The following is a 7,123-nucleotide window of genomic DNA, read 5'->3' as shown; positions in this document are numbered from 1 at the left end:
ACGAAATCTACTTTTTAGTGACAAAATTCATTTCGTCGCTAATACCTCGTCGCTAAAGGTATTAGCAGGGTATTAGCGACGAAAAATTTCGTCACTAAAGGTCCGATTAGTTTTTTTAAAAAAAACTTTTAGCGACGAAAACATTTCGTCACTAAACATTTTCCTCACTAAAAACACTATTCAGCAACGAAAAATTTTGTCGCTAAAACTATTTTTAAAAAAAATTTGGGTACATATAGCGACGAAAAATTTCGTCACTGAAACTATTTTTTAAGAAAATTTGGGCACATATAGTGACGAAAATTTTCGTCACTAAAACTATTTCTTAAAAAATTCTACTACATTTGGCGACAATATATTTCATCACTAAAACAAATTTTATTTTTACTATATTTGGTGACGGAAAAATTTGTCGCTAAAACTAATTTTCTGTTTTCATTTTTTCCTTTCTTTGATATTAACCTGTAACCAGTCATTACATTATTGAAACCTCACATTTGAATAACGCATTTATTTCAACAACACATTTATAAGAAAATGATCCATACATTCTACAAGTAAAAATAAAACAAGTATCCAATTCAATCCATCCATACAAATTGTTTGCAACACATACAATAACATAAAATGTTTTATAACAATACAAAAAGTTTAGCATAATATAATTAGGGCCAAAAGAAGATGTCCTCAAATGTCTTCAAGTAGTGCCAAAAGAAAATGCCCTAAAAGCCACCAATAAGAAATCTGCACAAATATAAAAATAATACTACATTAAAATCATAAAGCAAAAACATTAACTATGTTATAAGAAACATTTCTAACAACGCATTAAGAGTAGTCACACCAATGGATTAAAATCACAATTCTTAATATATAAGTTGTAGAAAGCAAATATACATTTTCAAGTGTAATGTAATACAATTAGTTTCAAATAATGCATTAAAAGTAGTCACACCATGTAATGTTGCTCAATTGCTAAGATAAAATACTAACCAATAAGTTTTTTAGCTTGAAGATGAACCGTCCACCACAATTCCCAAAAATAATTAGAAACACTCCAAATATGCATTTAAACCACCTTATAACACCATGTAAGCCACCCGCTTGCTCCAACTTAATAACCCACCACAGATCAGTTATCAACATTACAATATAGAATTTTACAAAAATTTAATAAAAGTTGCTTACTATCTCAAGCTAGCAAGAACTCTACCAAAGAAATCCAAAGTGACCACAAATAAATAATTATTAACCTGCCAAAAACAAAAAATTTATCACATGTATGTACAGAAGTTTCTCATTCTTGAGGAAATCAAATGAATGTATGAAGCAAAACCCTTAGTAGATATATAATAGACCTCATGAAATTGCACAAATATACGTGGATCCCATAATAGATTTATATATGGATCTCACGTAGGAGATATATAATAAGCCTCATGAATAAGCAAATAACTTCATTACAAATATTTCTTTGTCTCACTTCTAATCTTGGGGTTTTCTACTTTTCCTAAGTCACTCCATTCACTACATTTTCTATCACTATTGGCAAGAAAAGGCACTAACCAAGAGAGAAGAAATGGCTCGTCCAAGCTATTGAAGACATTAATAATCAATATGCCCTGTCATGTATCAAAAACACACACTTTAGTAAGGATTTCAAACTCTTTTAAGAGAATAGAAAGTTAAATAGCCAAAGGTGCTAATGGACATATTTTTCAGCTTGCTATACCAAAAAAAAAAAAAAAAAAAATTATTGATTGAGGAGCAAATCATAAACATAAAAAACCCAGACTACATGATCAGCACATTGATTAAATGTACATCATCAAGGACAGTTTCTTTAGCACAAGCATATTGATTAAAAGTATACTTAATGGGGTTCCTGAGCTAGATACTAGCTTGGACAACCTTTCTTCATCAAGAAAACATAATGGAATGTCTTTTCTGAAAATAATGCATATTTTAACTTTCATTTATCAAAAGGTTGACCATAAAAGATATCCAGGTCTTAGAGAGTAGTAAATAAAGAAATTAAGCATAATTGCATAAATTGGTCATTATTTGACAGTGAGCTACTTTAAATAAGCAATCAAGCGGATGTAAAAATTAGAAGACAAACCTTGCAAGAATGGAACAGAAACTTCTCCACCACCAAACCTCAAAATATTATCCTTTGAATTTATATTCTATAATGCACCGTGGACATTGGCTAAGTCAGAAAAGAATAAATATTCTAAATAATGGGTCACTAAGTAGCCCAAAGTGCTAATCAATACATATTTTTCAGCTTGCTATACAAAAAAAGAAAAAGAAAACATAAATCACACCAAAGGCAAGAATTAAGCACCTGACACCCAAGAATAAAAGTCAAATTAAAACAAAACAAATAAATAACCTTATAAAATAGTAGAACTTCCTAAGGCTTATAAAGTAACCAGGCAGTGAACAATTTTCGGTTCCCACAGAATTTCTTTTATTTAATATCATTGTCAATTAGATTTAATAGAAAAAGAAAAAAAAATATTCAAGGTTCTTATCTCAAAACTCTCAAGAAATATTTTTAAGTCTCCTCCCTTAAAGGTATAAAATTACTAACCCCAATGCCAAAACATACTAAATTGCCCCTTCAATTTTTTTGTTTTTTAAACCAAGTATTACATAGTCTTATTCACTCTCCACCATAATGTGCCATGTTCATTGTAGAAAGAAGAAACTATCCAGCGCGTGTGGGAAAGTATATTGTTTGAATATTGGTTTGACAAAAAACAAAAGAAGATTTTGTTGACCAATTCCATTAGATCTAATAATTGAAAGTCTGACACTTTTCTTTGTCCCAATTTATTACAAGAAGCAAAATCTAGCTAAAGAAAAAAACCGCAAACCCCACCAAATAACAGCAAATCAGACACATAAATTTTTTTTTATAGAGAAAATGGAAAAAAGTAAAGGAGAGGGAAAATGAGGGGCTGACCTGTAAGGGATGACAGAGAGGACCAACGAGGCCATTCAGCAGCGGCAGGAACTGAGGGATCGAGTCAGGGCAGAGGCCGTGGCGATGGCGAGGGAGGGCCGACAAGGCGAGGTGAGGGATGGTCGGACTTGGTTGTGGCGAGGGAGGGAGGTCTGGCTAGGTGAGGAAAGGAGAGAGAGGATCAAAGGTAAAGAGAGAGGCGGCTGTATGTATAAATGAAATTTTGCCCAAATGATAATAAAACCCTAACTTAAACTTTTAGCGACGAAACTGGATTCGTCACTAAAGGCTATCTTTGGCGATGAATCCAATTTCGTCACTAATAATATTCCAACAAGTTTTTAGTGACCAACTATTTCGTCACTAAAGGGTATTTTCAGCGACGAACCCAATTTCGTCAGTGAATATATTCCTAGCAAGTTTTTGGCGACGAAAAAATTTCGTCACTAAAGATTGTATTTTTAGCGACGAATAGTTTCGTCACCGTAGATGAAATAAATTTGGCGCCCTAACTTTTTATTTGGCGCCTTACTTTTTAGCGACGAAATTGTATTTTCGTCGCTAAAAGCTGTTTATTTTTTTATAATTAGTGACGAAATTTAAATTTCGTCGCTATGTGTTAGCTTTTAGTGACGAAAAAAATTTCCTCACTAAATTTCGTCACTAAAAATACATTTTGTTGTAGTGCAATTTGGCATGAAATACAATAAAACCCTCTCTAAAATTTAATTTGATGTTATATTGTGGGGTGAACTTCAAGAAACGTGACCCAAGCAGTCATGTAGCTTTCAGTGGGGCTGGGTTATGTAATTATTATTTGCTTTTAAGTACAGTACCAATTGGGTTGTATAGCTTGTCTATTAGCACAATTTGGGAAAGACGAATAATGCTCTTGGAATCAACCTCAACCATATTTTGTTTCGTATATATATGGCTTGTAATTGTGAAACACAAGTGTGGCACTAAAAAAAGAGGGGCTTAGAATATCAGCATGGAAATTATCATAGGGATGTGGTTGGCTTTATTTTTGGGTAGTTTGCCATTGTTGTGGTGGTGGGCTTTGGTATGTTACTCCTTTCAAAGTTCGACAATCAAGGACTGGTTCCACCCTTCCACCAGGGCACATGGGCTTGCCTTTCTTTGGATAAATGCCCAACTTTCTCTGGTATTTCAAAATTCTTCGCCGTCCTGATGATTTCATCATTGGTAAGCGATGCAAGTGAGATCATTTTTCTTTATAATTGTTAAATATTAGCTATGATATATTTCATATTGAATATGCTTGAATATATGCGGAAGAGAGAAGCATAAATTAGGAATACAAGAACACAAGACTTATGTAGAACACAAGGCTTAAGTGGTTCAGACTTACAGCCAACGTCCACGAAGGAAACCCGTAAGGGTTACATATTTATTAAATAAGAGTGTAATACAAAATCTGTGTTACAATAAACCATAACATGGGTATATATGGTAGGCTAACTAATAGACTTCTAATATAAGTAGGAGACTTGACTTACATACAAAACAGAATTAGGCTTGAGTCTATGCTAATGGGCTAATATATCTCTAACAATAATAATTAAGCCGGCTTTAAAGTTTAAAGTTACACTTGCAAAAATCTTGAAAGTTATAATGCTAGAACTTCATATTCTTTATGATTTCCTAAAAAGAAGTAATGTATGATATGGAAAATGGAAATTATACATGTCCACAAGTCATGGAAAAAGCATCATGCTCGTACGTGGTAAAACCGTCATGAATAAGTTTAGTCACACGACCCGAACCCATGACAATGACTATAGTATATACGTTTCAATTTCAATGGACTTTTTCAATTTTTATGAAGACTTTAAAAGCAGTATATAAGTTCTAAAACATGATCATGTATAGGTTCTAATTAGCCTCAGAATGACACATAGACTGGTAGTCTAAAACCTAAATGTAACTAACGCAAGTGTATAAGACTCGTTGATAAAATATATATGCACCGAGTCATGTTGGGGATAGATCGAAAAACCATTCGGACTATCGATCAAAGGTTATTATCATATATACTTGCATCGATCGAACAAATTGAGACTCTATATTCGGTAAACAAAAGTGATTCCCACTAAGCCAATCATAAAACCATTGTAGAATACTTATTGTACGGCATACGGCAAGGGGCCCGTAACCCCCAGGCCCAAACTTGAATGGGCCTATGAACAGTACCAGGCCATGGGCCCACTACTTCTCACGGGAAACTATGAAGAGGCCCAAAGGCATCAACCCATCATTGGAAGTTCGGTGCACAGCAAGACGGTCTCCGTAGTAAGTAGGTGCACCAATGCTGCTCGGTCATATCTCGGCAGAACAGGAATGCCTTGGGAGACTCTGTTGCCGAGCAGCTTTCGGTGACCAGCACCAGTCCCAATGTCCCAACTCCAATTCCCAACAAAGTATCTTTCTGTTAGGAATAATCAAATTGTGCCCTAATCACACGAGTGGAATCAGAAGGCAATCATGACTCAATCCACTATCTTCAAGCTATAAATATATGAAGAAAAGGGGGAAAAGGGGTTAGACATTTCAAGAGGTAAGACTGAGAGAGTAACCAAACATACGAGAGATAGCTTTTAGGGAGATAAAGAGGGAGAGACTAGCTTTTATATTAGGTATTTCCTTAAACTTGCCCAGGAGCTACCCATTGTAGGATACTCAAAACCCACTAAACAAGTAATTTATGAGCCCAGATACTAGGTCCAGCCCTTAGTGGAAAATTGGGTACATACAATTGGCGCTATCTGTGGGACTCTCCTACTTAGCTGTAGTTTCGTCAAGGTTCAGGTGACTAAGCATGTCCAACCATCACTCAGCAAGTTACGCCGATAGTGGGTCAAGAGGGTCATTGCGGAGTTCTAGTTGGCGAGAAAGGAGGTATAAAAGGAATGAAGATAGTAGACACAAACGGGACGAAGGACGCTCTAGTTCAAGAGAGGGATCGTCACAGACATATCGATCAGCATCTAAAGTCTCCGAGCAAGAGCAGTGTGACAAGAGTAAAAAAGAGCTAGAGCACTTGCGTAGAGTGGTGAGGGACCTAGAGTAGGAGGTACAGGGCCGGCGCCGAAGAAGAGATCATGATGAATTTCCCAAAGAATCGGTAAGTGTGAGGGCCAATCATGGGGAAGCATCCCGCCAATCTAGTTCCCATCAGTCTAGAGACCAGTCACGGGATTTCGTCGACAGAGACTCGGCTTCCCCTGAATGATGTAGGCCTCAGAATGTTGTGATGGATGCTATGAGTCATGTGCTGTGTAGAACAACTCGATCACCGTTCTCGAACGAGATGGAATAAGCTCAGATGCTGAGCAAGTTTAGTAGACCATCATTCATCTCTTATGATGGGAAGACAGATCCCGTGGAGCATGTTAGTCATTATATCCAAATGATGTCTCTATACAATCAAAATGATGTGTTGATGTGTAAAGTTTTTCTTTCTAGCCCCACTGCCTTGAGGTGGTTTAATGGGTTACAAAAGGGGTCAATTCACAATTTTGGAGAGCTAATTCAAGAGTTCGGAGTTTGGTTCATGACGTGTAGTCGGGTACCACAACCGGTGGATGCATTGCTCTTTATGAAGATAGGAGTAGGGGAGACTCTTCAGAACTATGCTAATAGGTACTGGGAGTTGTATAATGAGATTGGGGGGTAATGAGAAAGTTGCTGCAAGTACTTTCAGGTTAGGCTTACCGGATGACTCAGAGCTACAAGAATCGTTGACAATGAGACCCTCCGAGGATATGAGACAGCTTATGAGACGCATTAAGGAATATAAAAGGCTGGAAGATGATCAACGACAAAGCAAGGGAAACACACTAGCCACGTCACAATATTCAAAGGAGTCTCAGCAAGGGGGCTTCCAATTAAGGCCCAAGAGGGAGTTGAGAATCCAAGAACCTAGTGCTCGGGCGGGGGAGGTTAATGTGGCGTTTAAGGAATTCGTGCATAAGATTTTAGAACGAATAAAAAACAAGCCCTATTTTTGGTGGCCGACAAAATGGGGGGTGATCCATTAAGAAGAAATCAGAACTTGTATTGAACTTACCATCGGGACAAGAGGCACACCACCGAACAATGCAGGATATTAAAGGACCACTTAAAGCA

General features: G+C 36.5%; 1 long non-coding RNA gene across 3 annotated transcripts; it reads right to left on the bottom strand.

Moving 5' to 3' along the window:
- Positions 1–562: 562 nt before the first annotated feature.
- LOC142630243 (uncharacterized) lies at positions 563–3,179 on the bottom strand. 3 transcript variants are annotated; one of them, XR_012843266.1, is made up of 4 exons: positions 2,975–3,179; positions 1,567–1,622; positions 1,189–1,253; positions 563–744 (listed from the first exon to the last, which is right to left on the bottom strand). It is a non-coding gene; the product is annotated as an uncharacterized LOC142630243 (long non-coding RNA). The 3 variants fall into 3 exon arrangements; XR_012843264.1 differs by lacking the exon at positions 1,189–1,253; XR_012843265.1 differs by lacking the exon at positions 563–744 and having other exon boundaries at positions 751–1,253.
- Between the last annotated feature and the right edge of the window lie 3,944 nt (positions 3,180–7,123).

This window comes from Castanea sativa, chromosome 4, assembly GCF_040712315.1.
Source record: "Castanea sativa cultivar Marrone di Chiusa Pesio chromosome 4, ASM4071231v1".
In the NCBI taxonomy this organism is placed as follows: Eukaryota; Viridiplantae; Streptophyta; class Magnoliopsida; order Fagales; family Fagaceae; genus Castanea; species Castanea sativa.
This window is presented reverse-complemented; position numbering and strand designations above follow the sequence as displayed.